Genomic DNA, 14,839 nt, shown 5'->3' with positions numbered 1-14,839 from the left:
ACAGTGACGCTGTGTCCCTACCCTGGTCTACGGGCTTCTCCGATCCTACCTTGTCAACAGTCATGTGAGCTGAAGGTGGCAAAAGATGATGGTACCTGGCTTCCCCTCCTGGTACAGAGCCCAGCTCCAGGCCAGCAGGGCTGCTGATGAAGGCCTGGTGGTGCCTGGCAGTCGGGGTGCCCAAGTGGAGGAGTCTACCGTACCTTGCCCAGCTTGTAGGCTGGGGCGAGCCCTCCCAGTGCCCGTACAGCTTTCCCACACCTTGCTCTGCAGAATCCAGGCCTGACTGCGCTTGGCCTTGAAGTCCTTGGCAGCTGAGTGCTGACACTCTGGAATGCATCTGCCTCCCCCTGCAGGCACCAGGATGCCACCCCCGGGCTCTGTGACCCAGGCTCGGTGGGGCTGTGTTCTCTCCACACCTCAATGACCACAGTTTTGGGGCACTTGTGCCACCACAGCTGTTCCACATCAGCTGGAAGGTGAAGGAGTCACTGGCAGCAGCCTAGGGGCTATGCTAGGCAGTCTGATGTCACAGCGAAAACTCACAACAGACAAAACTGGGTCCGAGTCCACACTACCGGCAGCTTTGTGACCCTGGCAAGGTGCCCCAAGCTCTCAGTTCCAAGTTTCCACACCTGTACAGTAGGATAATCTTAGCATCCCTGAGTTGTCCCTGTCTTTGAAAGGTGTACTTTGTGACCACCTGACCCAACACAACCACTGGCTTTACAGACTAACAAAAAGCAGTTCAGAAAAGCACAGCCACTTATTTAAGGTCATACAGCAGGTCTGTGGTGACACAAAGGGCCAGTGCTGGGCCTGCTGGGATGATCAGCCCTGGGCAGGAATGAGAAGCAGGCTTCAGACTATTTCCAGCCCCAGGCTGGGATGGGGGTGACAGGGCGGGCAGGGGGCGGGCTGTGCATTCCCAGCTGGCCTGCAGACTGACAGGCTCGCCGTGTGCACGTCCCTGGAATCCCAGTCCTGTGCGCCCACGGCTGGGTGGGGCTGGGCACTGGGCACTGGCCCGAGCACCCAGGTCTTCGCAACTAGGCCCTCACCACCCCGTGACTGGGAAGCACTCCCTGACAGCTGCAATGCAAAGCAAGCCCTCGGGGCTGTCCCAGACCTGAGCGGTGGCCGGGTCATCATCTCCTGGGCACCCCAGATGCACCCTACCCAAGCCCTGCTCTATGTCCCTTCCTAAGATAACACAACCACTCCTCTCTCCAGGACCTCTGGCCAGCCACCTACAGCCTGGGGTCAGCAGGGAGTGCACCTCCATCTGTGGTCACTAGCAGGCCTGACTGCAAAGAGGTAAAATCACAATCCAAAGCCACAAAGAAAGGAGGGGCAGTGCTGGAAATACCCCAAAGCCCAGGCCAAGCCTGCACCCCTAATCATTTGATCATCGAGTGTTGAGTTGTTTTATTTTATTTTATTTTTTTGAGATAAGATCTCACTATGTAGCACAGGCTGTCCTTGAACTCACTCTACAGCACCAGCTGGCCTTGTACTTGTGCAATCCTCCTGCCTCAGCCTGAGTGCTGAGATTACAGGCCTGGTCTACTAGCTTGTCTCACCCAGATATGGTGCCCTGTCCTCTGTCCACCGGGCTGCCAGCTCTTCAACCCAAATCCGGTGGATTTGGAAAAGAACAAAACACCAAGGCCACTGAGGTTTACCATCCTGGGGCTGGCAGGTGGACAGGGACAGATGGTGAGACTGGAACACCACCGAAGCCTGTGTCCCCATCTGTCCCCAAGATGCCAGGGCTACTGGGCTAAGACTGAGCCTCAACAACCTCAGTGGCTCTCTTGGGACCCCTCCCACTTGAAGACCCTCCCAGGAAGGAAGGAGGGGGACAAATCTCAGGGTGCAGCATGTTCGCGGCAACAATTCATCCTGGCTGTGGGACTCAGCCTCCTCCTCTGCGAAGGAGGCATCCAGCCACCCAATCTCAAGGGGGATCACTGGGTTAAAGAGAGCAAATGCAGGCAGCCTTCAGTCTGGCTCTGAATCACCCTTCCAAGTAGGTGGCCTTCGGAACCTCCCCTTACTCACATGCCTCAGTTTCCCCACCTGGAAGGGTTCAGTAAGATTCCCCCTCTTGGGGGGAATTCAAGGAGCTTGTAGGGAACACAGCAGCCTAAGGAGCCAGACGTTCCAAAGGTGGGTGCTACACAACCCCAAGGAGTCACAGGGTTGGGGAGGGGCAGGGATGACAGACACCCCACCCTTGGAGGGGCAGGTGGGGTGCCAGGCCCCAGATCTGGAATCTTCAGAGGACTCAGCACCCTTCCACCCATGACCTGCTTTTCATAAGAAAAATGGCTCCAGGGTGCCAGGAATGTCCCAATAAGTTCCCTGGGCCTACAGGAGAGGAAGCCAGGGCCCAGGAGAGGCAAGGGGGCACACATAGCTGGTCAAATGACCACCCTCCAAAGCACCCACAGAGCTATGGCCTGGCTGGGCCCAGAGCTGCCTGGGGTCCTGGGGGCTGCTGAAAGCTGCAGGTGACAAGGCTCGACCTGAATGCATGTGTCTGTGTGCACACATGTGTCCTGCATGAGTGACATCTGCACATATATGTGCATATCTGTGTACACATGACCATTTATATGTCTGTCTGCACATCCGTGTGTCCTTGCTGTGTGTGGCATGGCCTTGGGGCTCCTAGGTGAGGACATTTGTATGTCTAGACTTCTGGGAGCTTGTTTTTTTGAGATAGGTTTTGCTATGTATTCCAGACTGACCTGAACTTCCTAGGTAGCCCAGGCTGACCTCAGATTTGTAGTGATTGCCCTGCCTTGGCCTCCTGAATGCTAAGATGCTGGGTGTGGGCCACCACGCCCAGCTGCAAATGACCACATCAGGCCCATGTGTCAAGACAGCGCCACCCAACTCTCCTTCTTCCCTACGAAAATCTCAGCCCTCTCAGACTTCGGGGCCACAATCTGTCCACTTCCTCTAAGAATCTCTCCTAATCCAGACCTCCTACTCAGAATTCCAACACTAGCCACAGCCCACAGGGGGCAGCTCTCTTCCCTCCACATCCTGGCACTGGCAGGCCATCTGCGAATCTGTCCGTGTCCCTTCCTGTGTCTCAGGCCTCTCAGCCTGCCTCCTGCTGAGCTCTGAGGCGTTCCCCTGGGAACAGCAAATAGCCCACCCCTGCCACTGCTTCCAGCAGCCTCCCCTTGCAGCCACAGGACCTGGCCGGAACCCACCACCAAGAGCGCTGCCTGACTTAGAGCCCTCGAAGGCTTCTGACTCTCCCTAGGGTGCAACGTCCACCTGGCATCTGTGGCCCATCACAGCCCCTTGCCAGCTCCTCCACCGGCCAGGCTTCTCCAGACGCCCTCTGTGCCTGCACTATTCCTCACTCTGGGATCACCATCCCAGAAGTCTCCTTTCTAGAGGAGCCACTCACTCCTGCACAGGACTCAGCGTCTGTACTTTTCCAGGGTGCGAGGCATGGGACAAGCCCTTTTCCCCTGCCTTGCAGTGCCTGGTACAGGTCCCAGTGCACAGTGAGTGCTTAAAGCGCACTCAGGAAACCGAATGAATGGGGTGAAGCTGGATAGAGCCTCATCCAGCCACAGACTACCTTCTCCAGGGGGGACTCTGGGGCCACCTCTGGCCATGGCTCTCTGATATCCACCTCTCTGGCTTCTGAAAGCCAAGCCTGTAAGATGCCGCATCACAGTCACTATGCCCTTGGGAAAGGGCTCCCATTTACCTTGCCCTAGGCCCAGGCATCATGATCATCCCAACCCCCACCCTCCAGGAAGAACAGGGTAGCCGGGGTGCAGGACTGCAGCCCCAGGCCTAGTTAGCTGTGTGAGTTCGGGGAAGTCACCTCCTGACACAGAGCCTCGATTCTGTCACTTGTGCTGTGGTGACAAGTATAGCTATTAGGTCCCCAAATGATTAGGAAGAGGAAGTGATAATTATGCAGTACTTAACACAGTACTCATAATTCAGCGAATGCCCATAATGCCTGGGGACCTCGCTCTATTTGGGGACAGGATTTCACTGTGTAGGTTAGGCTGGCCTTGAACTCAGTATGTAGTCCAGACAATACTCCTGCCTCAGCCTCCAGAGTGCTGGGATTATAGGTGTGCACTGCCATGTCCGGCTGGGTGTTGCGCTGTCATTGTCATTACTAATATTTCTCCTGTGTACTAGCTGAGAAAGCTCAACACCAGAAGGACCCGGCTCCCCCAAGCTACACTGGGAGGTGAGCAGAATAAAATAAACCAACAGCCAAGCTCCAGGCCAGGCCCCGAGCCTTTCAATGGCCCACCAGAAAAGACCAAGGAAAAAGTGGGCCCTTCCGCACCTGCTCCCAGCCTACCCAGGTGGCTAGCATACACCGTAAGACAAACCCTGTCCCCTCACCTGTTGAGATTCTGGAGGCCAACCAAGACTCAGGCTGCTGAGGTGTCCAGATAGGGAGGTGGCAGGGAAGGAGGAGGTGGCTCCAGCCTCGCTGTAACCCAGCAGTCACTGCAGGCCTTGTGGGCAGAGGAGAAGAGACCATGAGTTCCAATTCTGACCTAAGGGCAGCCCTTCCCCTCCCCCATCTCCAGGTGCCCCAGTGCAAGGCCTTCTGGCCATCTGGACAATACAGCTGACCCACTCAAGGGAAACTCCTACCTCCTGAGCTTCCCCTTCAGGCCCTGGACCAGCCTAGGTGACCCCTGAAGCACCACTGGACAGCACAAGATGGCACTACACCCACCTGGGTGCCCCACCAGCCCGGCCTCCTGACCCCTGCCCTGCACACACTGGGTCACTGGCCATGGCTCTGACATCCACCTCTCTGTATCCAAGGCCCCTTGGCCCCAGGTCAAATGCTTCTCAATTCCATAAAATGGGCCACTATCCCACCTTAACTGAAGCCTCTATCTCTATCTGTCCCAGAACACCTTTTTATCTGCAAGAAAAAGCCAAACAGAGCCAGGATACTGGGCCAGGACTGAGCCCTGACATCACCAGCTTTTAAACCAGGAAGCCATGGGGGCCTCCAAAGCACTACGTCCTTCTCGCTGCCGGGGTGCAGACCTCAGGGTCAGCTTGGCAGGAGGACAGACATTCTTATTTTACAAGTGAGGCACTAAGCATTTGGTGGCTCCTCCCACAGTGCCACAGCAAGAGACAGAGGCCAGGCCAGGTCCTGTGGCTACTGTGATGTCTCCCCCAGTGCTGTGGGCTCCCCTTGCTGGTGGGAGTCCCCCAGCCAGGGAAGGTGGCACCGGGCAGGGGGACCTCACTGGGGGCCTCAGCAGCTGGCCAGGACCAGAGATGCCCCCGTGTCTCTCAGAATCACCAGTGGGGAGTTTACCGGAACACACTTGGGAAAACACGTGAAGTCCCTGCGGCCCAGGAATCAACCTCAGCTCCACAAGGGGCCGCGTCTGCACACACATCTCACCACACAGCTGTCCCGGAATATGCCCAGCAGCACTCTGCACTGCAGCCCCAAACTGAAGCCTAGCCAGGGGTGGTGATACAGTCAAAGCACTTGGGAGGCTGAAGCAGGAGGATCTCAGGGGAGTTCGAGGCCACCCTGGGGTCACAGTGAGTTCAAGGCCCACCGAAACTACACAGCAAGAGCCCGTCTCAACAAAAACAAACACCGAGGTCTTCTCACGTGGCTACACAGACCAACAATGAGCTCCACAGCATCGAGAAAGCGCAGGGTGCAGCTGCAACTTGAACGCAAATACATCTCACGTGCGCTACACTGACCTTACAAGCCAGATGCAGCGCAGAACTCACTTAAGAGATCCGTTTGCAACAAGGGTGAGGACAGCTATCCCACTACACAGGACCATGGCACCTCCAAGCCCCTCCCACCAAGAGGCGGAGTCTGCCTTCTGCCCCGAAATGTGGGAGGGCCTTGAGACTAGTTTTGTTTTTGGTACTGGGGATTGAACTCAGAACCTTGTGCTTGCCAGGCAGGTGCTCAAGCCACTGAGCTGTATCCCCAGCCCAGAGACTAGTTTTAATCAATCAGATGCAGGGTACAGACATGAGGTCTCAAGGGTCCTGTTGTTCTTGACACTGACTCTGAGGATTCAGCTGCAGGAGGGAACCAACCTACTTTACGGGAGGTAAACTGAGTCCTAGCCAACAGCAGGACCACTACCTGGGTAACCGAGGCCATCAGATCCAGCTGACAGTGAGGCTTCTGGTGACCGGCAGCCTAGGTACACCACTGTATGGTGCGATTTCTAAGTGATGACTATCTGAGGCCACTCACTTTGGGGTGGCTTGGGGGCAGTGGCACAGGGTGACAACAGGCTGCTGGAAGGTGGGACTGGCTTCTCCTGCAGGGGGAGGTCCCTGCAGGCACACAGGGCTGCTAGGGGACAGGGTGTTCTACTCTTTGACAGCAAAGCATGCTCACTTCCAATTTGCTGAGCTACACGCAGAGGAGGTGCGTGGATGTAACATTCCAGTACTAGGGAAAAACGCAAATTGCAAGACCCTCCCTCCAACAGGGGCAGGGCCAGTCCCCCTCCACAGGAAGCCTCCCTGATGGTGCAGTTCTGTCTGGTTCTTCTGTTACCCCAGCCTTTGGAACTCTCCAAGCACCCCAGTTCCTCTTCCTCAAGGTCAAGGGCCCCAGCTTGTGTTGACCAGAGCAGTTTGTGGGGATCGGGGACACAGGTCTAGCGATCACAAGGCAAATCATGAATCCACACAGGACAGGGCAACACCCCAGCAGGCTCCTCTGCTCATCAGGGTAACTTGTTTACAGTAGGCACTGTGCCCCAAAGGGTCAAGGCAGTTCTGTGACCTAGGGTCTCTTTCTGGCTTTCTCAGGCACCCAGCTATGCCAGCCAAGGTGCCAGCCAGGAGAAGGCTGATTCAGTCACCTTGGTGCATGGCACCCTGTCACCTATCCCTGGCATCCAGTACCCCCTTTGCTAAGAAAGGAAGTTTCCTGCCCAGCACAACGCCAGTGTAGTCAGGTCCCAGAAGAGGGGACCATGGACACACAGGACAACCAGTAAGTAGGTCACAGCCGGGCTGTAGGAGGAACTCTGACATGGAGAAGAGGGTACCTGTGCCCCACAGGTATGCAAGCAGGGAAGTGGCTACCTGGGGCTGGCCACTGTGGGCACCAGGAGGGAGCTGGACTCCTGCTACGAGTCACCTGGGTGGATGGTTATGAACACAGTGGCCCTGCCCTACCCCCACCCCTAGGATGAAGTCTGGGTCTCAGAGACAGCTCAGAAATGTAAATGGTTAATAAGTCTCCCCCGGTGATCCTCTATATCTGGAAGGTTTGGGGGGCCCAGCAGATGACCTCCCAGGTTCCTTAGGACCCAGAGGTCAGCAATTCTGAGTCCCCCCTACCCCATCTGGAAGGCGCTGGCCTCCCCACATCATTAAAATAAAAATGATTGAAAAGCTGGTGAGGGGGGCAGAGATGTCAGGGGAGGGGGGTTGTCAGCCCATGGTGACAGCAGCCCAGCTCCTTCCTGGCCCTGAGCCCCCCAGAGACATCCAGAAAAGCTCAGCATCATGGGAGGGGGCGACAGCTGCTCCGCTGCTGCTCAGGAGGCCTGGAAAGCTTGCTCTTAGCAGAGAGGCTCTGGCTCTTACCGCCCTCCCTCCCCGCCTCCCTCCCGCCTTCTCTCTCTCCTCCCTCTCTTGCACACACACACACACACACACACACACACACACACACACACACGCGCGCACAATCACACTCACCCAGGCCAAGATGCCGTGGTTGGCTCTGTCCCCCCCCCCCCCATCTCCCCAGCTCGCTCGGCCTCCGTCCTCAGAGCACATTTCCAACACTTAAATCATTTAGCCCGCTAAACCGGAGACGGCAAAATGGGTGCTATTTCTTAAAAACATACAGAGAGCGTATTAAATTATTGATAGCCATTAAACAGGGGGAAAAAATTAAACAGCTCTCAGCTCTTATCAATCATTCATGCAGTTTCCACTGGGGTGTTTTCTAGGGCCAGCTCCTGCCAGCAAGGAAGGCAAAGGCGTGCGGTGTGGCTGGATGCAGGCGGGGAGGGGACACTCCCGCCCCCATGACGACCCAACCCTTGGGAAGGGCAGGGGCGGGCAGGAGGGAGGTCAGCTCTCCATGGTGAACTCCACCTCCCTGCTTCACCACATCATTAACAAAGGGAGACTCCAAGGCTGCCTTTAGGAACCCCCTTAATTAAATCCAGCCTGCTTTTCTTAGGCACCTACTATACATCAGCCTGCAGGATTTGCAGAGAATGGAGCCCCCAGGTCTCCTCCCAAGCAGGAGGAGGGGGCCCTTTGCAGGAAGGGAGGATTATGCCACAGAGCCTTTAAGAGAGGTCCAGAGAGAGGTGGCTAAGGAAAAGGGGGCTGCTGGGGTGGAGCAGAGCTGCCAAGCAAGACCGTCAAATAAGCAATTCTTGGGTGAATGCTTGGATGGGGAGCAAAACCTGCCCAGAGGACATGGCAGGAGTGGTATTGCAAAGGGACAGCTCGGGCACAGGCCCAGTGGGCAAACCAGCAAGCTGGGCAGGGGCCAGTGCCCCTCCTGTCGCAGCTCTGCCCATCCTGGACAGCGGCTCCTGGCAAGCATGGAAGGAGACCTGGGTACGGCCAGCAGAGAGCAGAGCAGCCCGGATCAGATCTAGCCCAGGCCGGGGGAGGGACACACGAGCCCAGTGCCCCAAGCTGCGCACAGGCGGGAGGCTGAGGTTCACCCTGGCCTCCTGGGCAGCAGCACCTCCACCTCCACATGGCAGATCCATCTCCTGGCTCTGACTCAAGACGCCTAAGCCAGGGTGACGCAGGTCCCAGAGACTGCAGGGCCATGGCTCCGCAGCTCGGCACAGCCAAGCCTGGTAGAGCTGCCTCAGGAGCTAGGCTCCCTCCTGCCACCGAGCCGTGCCAAGGACGTGGGCACCCGGGCTGTGGGAGCCAGCTGACACCTAACACCGCCTGCCTGGCCGCTCAGGGACTGTCCACAAGCAGAGGCCATCTGAGGTTCCGAGGCCGAGGCTGCAGTGGGAACAAAGAAGTCAGGCACTGCTGCCGCCTTCTCCCTGCCCCGCACAGTGCTCCGCGGGCTCCAAATGCTTGAGCGCCTTTCAGGAGCTCTTGCTCACTGGGAGCCGGGGCTAGAAACGGAGCTGGAGAAGGCCAGGCCTTGCCAAGTGTGGATTGCGCCCTCGCCAGAGAAAGCTGCTGTCACAGGGAGACATTCTGGAGAGAGCGGCTATTTCCTACTGCCCAGGATGCCCTGACATCACCAGGAGACATGAAATCTGCAAAACCACGAGTGACGCAAAGGAGCCCTTTCCTCACGCTCCCAGCGCTGCAGCCTTGAAGATGGGGTCACTCCGTGCTGCCGGCTGCCCTGGAGCCGCAGGCTGGGTGTCTGGGAGATGAACGTCACAGGCCAGGGTCTCCAGTCGTGTCTAGGCTCAGCATCCAGCTTCCCCTCCCTGGGGCTCCGTAGGGCTCTGTGGCTCCGAGGGCTACGGCAAGCTCCAGGCTGTCTGACTTCATAGCCTGCCAGGGACACACTGTTCTTGAAGCCACCCCAGCACCTCTGCTCTGCTTGCTCCAGGACTTAGTGCGGTGTCATTGGCCCGCTTCCCTGACAGCTTGTGACACCCCTGGGTCTCTGCCGCCCCTTGCCTGGGTGGCTACACGTGATTCCTCTCCAGCCCAGAGGCCACACAGGTGCAGGGCCCTGGCAGAGCCGGGGTCTAAGCTAGCCAGCTGAGCAGCAGAACCAAGATCGGGATAGGCACTGGACTGCAACCCAAATCAAACACGCCTGTCCCTGCTCCATGACCAGCGCTGCCGCCTGCCCACTGCTAAATGCCTTGGACTTTCACGCCCCAGTGCCTTTGCATACTCCACTGCTTTCGCTGCCAGCCAGCTTCTTCTCTGGGTCAAGTTTCAGGCCACCCTCCAAGGCTGTCACACACTTTCCACACTAGCCACATCTCCTCCACACCAAAGAGGGACACAGTGAGTGCAGATGGACTTCCCTTCATCAGCATTTGGCAAACAAGGTCAGCCATGGCCTCTGCCATGGCTACACTCAAACCATCCACCCAACACCCAGCCGGCTACCCACGTATGTATGTATGTATCTGTGGCTCTTCAGAGTGGATCTCATGATGTAGCTCAAGCTGGACTTGAACCCACTTAGGTAGTCCAGGCGATCCTCCTGCCTCAGCCTCCTGAGTGTCCTGCTGTCACTGTAAAAACCACTCCTTGGATAGTGAGTGAGATGCTGTCGGTCAAGTGTCAAGGAGCCCGTCCGTGGTCATGGAGGCCCCAAGCCCAGGGAAAGGGGCATGGTTGGGAATGAGCAGGCAAACGCCAACAGAAATTGGCCATGGGTAAATTGTTGACTTCAACTCAAGAGTTCTGAGAGGCAGGTGCCAAGGTCTCAAGTTCTGGCCTGTGTGGGGCACTTGGCTTCCCTTGGCACAGGCCTGCAGGCACCCCCGTCATGTCCTAGCTGGCCACCTGCTGCACCTCACGGCCACTAGTCACCAAGAGCTGCACCCTGGAGCCAGAGCAACCCAGATGTCCTACAGGAGAGTGGACACCCTCCGCAGAAGGAGCCAAGCTTTTCCCACATGGCTGCGTCCTTCTGGAATGCCCTGCCTTCCACGGTCCCTCCTTGTTCATGAAGGCTGGCTCTGGTCTGGCCTGCCTGACTGTGCCCATCCCGGCCCCGGGCCTCCTGCAGCCTCGTATGGCTCTGAGCTGTGCTCCACCTGCGCTGGCCCAGATGCCAGGACATCCACACCTCAGTGCAGCCCCTGCTGGGACAGGGACTTCATATTCTTGTTGACCCTGGTGGCACACACCTGTAATGGTCTCTGGTGTACAAAGCAAGGGCCTCATGGTCCCACGGGCCCATGAGGGCATGACAGCCAGGTAGGGGCTGCAGGAGACAGGTGTGGGATCAGGAGGGGCGTAGCCATCGGCAGGCCATGGGAGCTGTCATCATGGTCACTGTGCTCATGTTGCCAGCTGGTCCACAGCCACCCCATACATCAGAAAGCCACCTGCTATATGCATTTGAATCACAGTTCTGGGGAAATGGGGCCAGCAGCAGGCCCTGGCCACTGTCGTCGGCATGCGGGCAGGGGTAGAGGGCAGATACTGGGATTTGGCATTCCTGCCACCTGGGGCCACCTCCTGCGCTTGCCACCAAGTGGCCCCATGGGCCCACCTGGCCCTGCCTGCACAGTCTTTCTTACTCTGTTTTTTTCCTCTGTACTCACCAGGACACCCAGAGACTCCCAACCTGAGCACTGCCCTCGGGTCCTCACCACTGAAAGCTTCCTCCAGGACGCAGCGACCCAGGCCTAGGCAGGTAGCAGGGAATGGAGAGTCCACTTCGGGTCCTCAGACCTGCCTCAGAGCCGGGATCCCCTCTAGTTCCACCTGGCCTCGCTTCCCCACTGGTTGCAGGGGCAGAACCTGGAATGGGACCTCTCGGAGCTGCTGGCGTCCCCGAGGACCCCCCTGCCTGGGGAGAAGCTCCTCCACCACACACATTAACTTCAATGAAAGAGAACAGCCACCAGTAGCTCAAGGTGGAACAGGATGACTAAAATGGGGAAAGCCAGGGGCCTGGGAGCCCATCCACAGTGGGCTGTGTAGAAAGCACAGACAGGTGACTCAGAGCCCGGACCCACTGACCTCCCTGTCCAGGGCCTCGTCAGTCAGAAGCGTAGGTAACACCCTCTGTCCTGAGAAGCCTTGGTGCTGCTCCATGCCAGCCCCCGTGATGGATCTAGGCCAAGCCATTCCATTACCTCTCCTGGGAGCCCTCTCTGTCCCCCAGAGCCCTGTTCTGCCTGGCAGGCTGAGCCTTTCCAACCACTTCCTCCACAGTGGGACCAGAGGTCACTGTTTCCTCTCCTGCCACCAGGTGGGGTTTTGGGCAGCCCTGACCTCCTGAACACAGGGGTCGCTCCCCTACACACCTCTGCAGAGCTGCCCCAGGAAGGGCGAGCAACTCCCAGAACCCCCAGCCTGAGTCACACGTGAGAATCCCAAGACACCTGCAACAACCCGATGCAGTATTTAAACCCACTCCATTAATGAGGAAACTAAGGCACAGAGAGATTAGGAGGAAGCTGTCCAAAGTCACGTGGCCAGGGAGTGGCCAAAATGGAAAGCAGGCCATCTGGCATCAGAACTCTCCCCAGCTGAGCCACAAAGCCTCTGCATGAATGAATGAATGAATGAATGAATGAATGAATGAATGAATGAATGAAGTTTAAACACCAGGAGGCACACTTTGGAACTATCTTTGGAAACTGTAGCCGGTTGTGTGGTCTCAAGCAAGTCACTTGCCAACGCTGGACCTCTGCTCCCTCCCCTATAAGGTGGGAACAAATGGGACTCCCCCATCCACCAGCCAGCCGTGGCCAAGTGATGGCTCCAACGTGACACAAGGGCTCAACGCTGATGGCTGAGGAGACAGTGCCAGATGTCCAGCCCAAAGCCCGGCACCTGAAGGTCAGGAAATAGGGCTGTCCTGGGAAATCTCGGCCCTTTGCCCCCAAAGGACCCTGAGAATGAGGCTGAACCGCATGCAAAGCAGGCCCAGGCCGCACCCGGCACATCCTGCTGTCCTCTGTGTCCTTCTCTAGGCTGTAGCCTCACTGTTCCTGTTACTGGTGCCCTGTGCCCAGCTCTGGGTTGGTCAGAGTTGGGCCACACACAGGCTGCCTCAGTGCAAGGCTGGGTGCTGGCCCTCTGTGGCACAGTAGGGGGACAGTCCCCTCCCTGCTTGATGCACAAAGAGCACCAGCCCCTGCTAGGTCCCCAGGGGAGCTTCTGGACATGAGCACTTGCTGATCATGCTGTAGGCTTGGAAGTTGCCTGGGTGACAAATGACCACTCCGGTACCATCCAGCTTCCTCCCTACACTGTGGCAGGCATCACCAATCGATCCCCGGGTGCTTGTACAGCTCAAGCGTAGCCTCAGAAGCACTTTTCTTTTTTAGGTGCTCTGTCCTGCTGCTTCAATGTCCTAAATCAACTCAAAATATTTACCTTTCATGGTCATTTTGACTTTGGGGAAGAGCCAGTAGTGACACTGTGCCAGATCTGGTGAATAAGGTGGATGAGGACGCACTGTCATGTGTTCATGAGCCTGCCTTTCCATTGGACGGCACATGGCAACAGCCTTCACCGTGTTGGTCCTGGCTCATAAAGACATCCACGAAAGAGGACATCCAGAGCCGCTTCAGAAAGTGGTAAGAACGATGGAACAGGAGCTTTGCAAGCAAGAAGGGGCATTTTGAAGAAGGCTCGCAGCAACGCGTCTCTCACTGTAATCATAGGCTTAGCATTTAAGCATTTACTGTATGCTTAAACCATACTACGTATAAGTTAAACAAAAACAAAAGTGTGGAGATTAAACAGTGGTGTTCTGCCAGAGGCTCTGAGCTCGTACCAGATCAGCTCCCGTGTTGGGGGGCCCCAGCAAACGTGAGCCCTGGAAATCATCCCTGACACCTTCCGCAGGCCATAGAGGTCAGGAGATGGGATTTCTCTCCCCGATTACCCAGGTATTGCTGATAGGCACCTTTGTCTGCCTTTCAAGTGTAGGCAGCAAAGGGGGTCAGACAACAGCACCCTCCTACCCATCCCCCACGGAGGCTGAGGCCACAGGGCGTGAGTGGAGGCCTGGGCTGTGACCAGGATCTCTCCTCTCTGCAGGTGCCGCCTTGTCGGTGCCACTCGGAGTCACTCAGGAGAGCAGGGCCCCACGACCCGTGGCTGGCACGGTAACAGTTTTTACACCCGCTGCTCACAACTGTGATTTAAGAGGTTATTTGTCTTAATTTTCAGGCATCAGCTTCTCAGGCAAGAGATAACTAACACATCGGGCTGGGGAAGCTCGTCTTTTTGGAAAATATTTATAGCATTTCAAGACAGTTTGGTGGCAATTGGACACAGCATCTGCTATTTTCCTCACGTTCCCCCACAGCTCTAGAGCCACAGCAGTCAGTCACACACACACACACACACACACACACACACACACACACACACACACACACAGAGGCTTGCACCCACACTCCCTGCAACAACACAACAGCATCCCTGTCAGTGTGGATAGGAAATCGGAACCCATCCCTTCTTGGAAAAATCAAAGAGCCTGGTGACCCCACAATGCTCAGTCCACCCCTGGTGGCACCTAGCATCCCAGCTCCAGCCCCCCAGGAGCAGCACCTCTGACTCTGCTTGGAGCCCAGGCCATGCCAAGGCCACCAGAGTCACACCTGCCAATGAGGGCCAGGAGGACTCCCAGACCAAAACCCTATGGCCAGAAGGGTCCTCTCTGCAAATAGTGAGTGAAGCTATGGAAGAGAAGAAAGCAGCAAAAGAGAGAAACCCCTGGAAACCTGCCACTGGGTGCTGAGGGCCGCTGGCTGTGCTCAGACACTGCTCTGTCCCTATTTCACAGATGGCAAAACTGAGGCCTTCACAAGCTGAGAGCTTCCCAGAGGCACGGGCCATCCTCTACGGAAGCCCAGTACTCCCTGTCACACTGGTGATCATCCTCATACGGCCTCCTTGCCACGATCCCCACCCTGCAAGGCACCTGCACACGCCACCCTCCCTCCAGACCTTGAGCCTCCTGATGCCAACGCACACAGCCACACTGCAGGGCCCACCACGGGGTCCCCAAGGGCCTTCCGCTCCATCCTAGGGCCCCAGGGGAGATTCCAAGGCCCAGAGAGAGAGAGAGAGAGGGCCAGGCTCAGGGCCCCAGTGCTGGCTGGTGCTGAAGCAGAGTACATGGAAACATCTCAGC

General features: G+C 57.0%; 1 protein-coding gene across 5 annotated transcripts in view; it reads right to left on the bottom strand.

Annotated features, from left to right (window-relative positions):
- The window catches only part of Zmiz1 (zinc finger MIZ-type containing 1), a 193,413-nt gene that overhangs the window by 150,709 nt on the left and 27,865 nt on the right, over positions 1-14,839 (bottom strand). For all 5 annotated transcript variants that reach the window (XM_004624081.2, XM_023719073.1, XM_023719072.1 and 2 more), the window contains exon 2: positions 4,405-4,520. The gene's annotated coding sequence lies outside the window, so the exon portion shown is untranslated. The remainder of the gene's footprint in view (positions 1-4,404; positions 4,521-14,839) is intronic.

This window comes from Octodon degus, unplaced genomic scaffold (genome assembly GCF_000260255.1).
Source record: "Octodon degus isolate 3935 unplaced genomic scaffold, OctDeg1.0 scaffold00005, whole genome shotgun sequence".
Taxonomy (NCBI): Eukaryota; Metazoa; Chordata; class Mammalia; order Rodentia; family Octodontidae; genus Octodon; species Octodon degus.
Note: the sequence above shows the minus strand (reverse complement) of the source record. Positions and strands in the feature narration are given on the sequence as shown.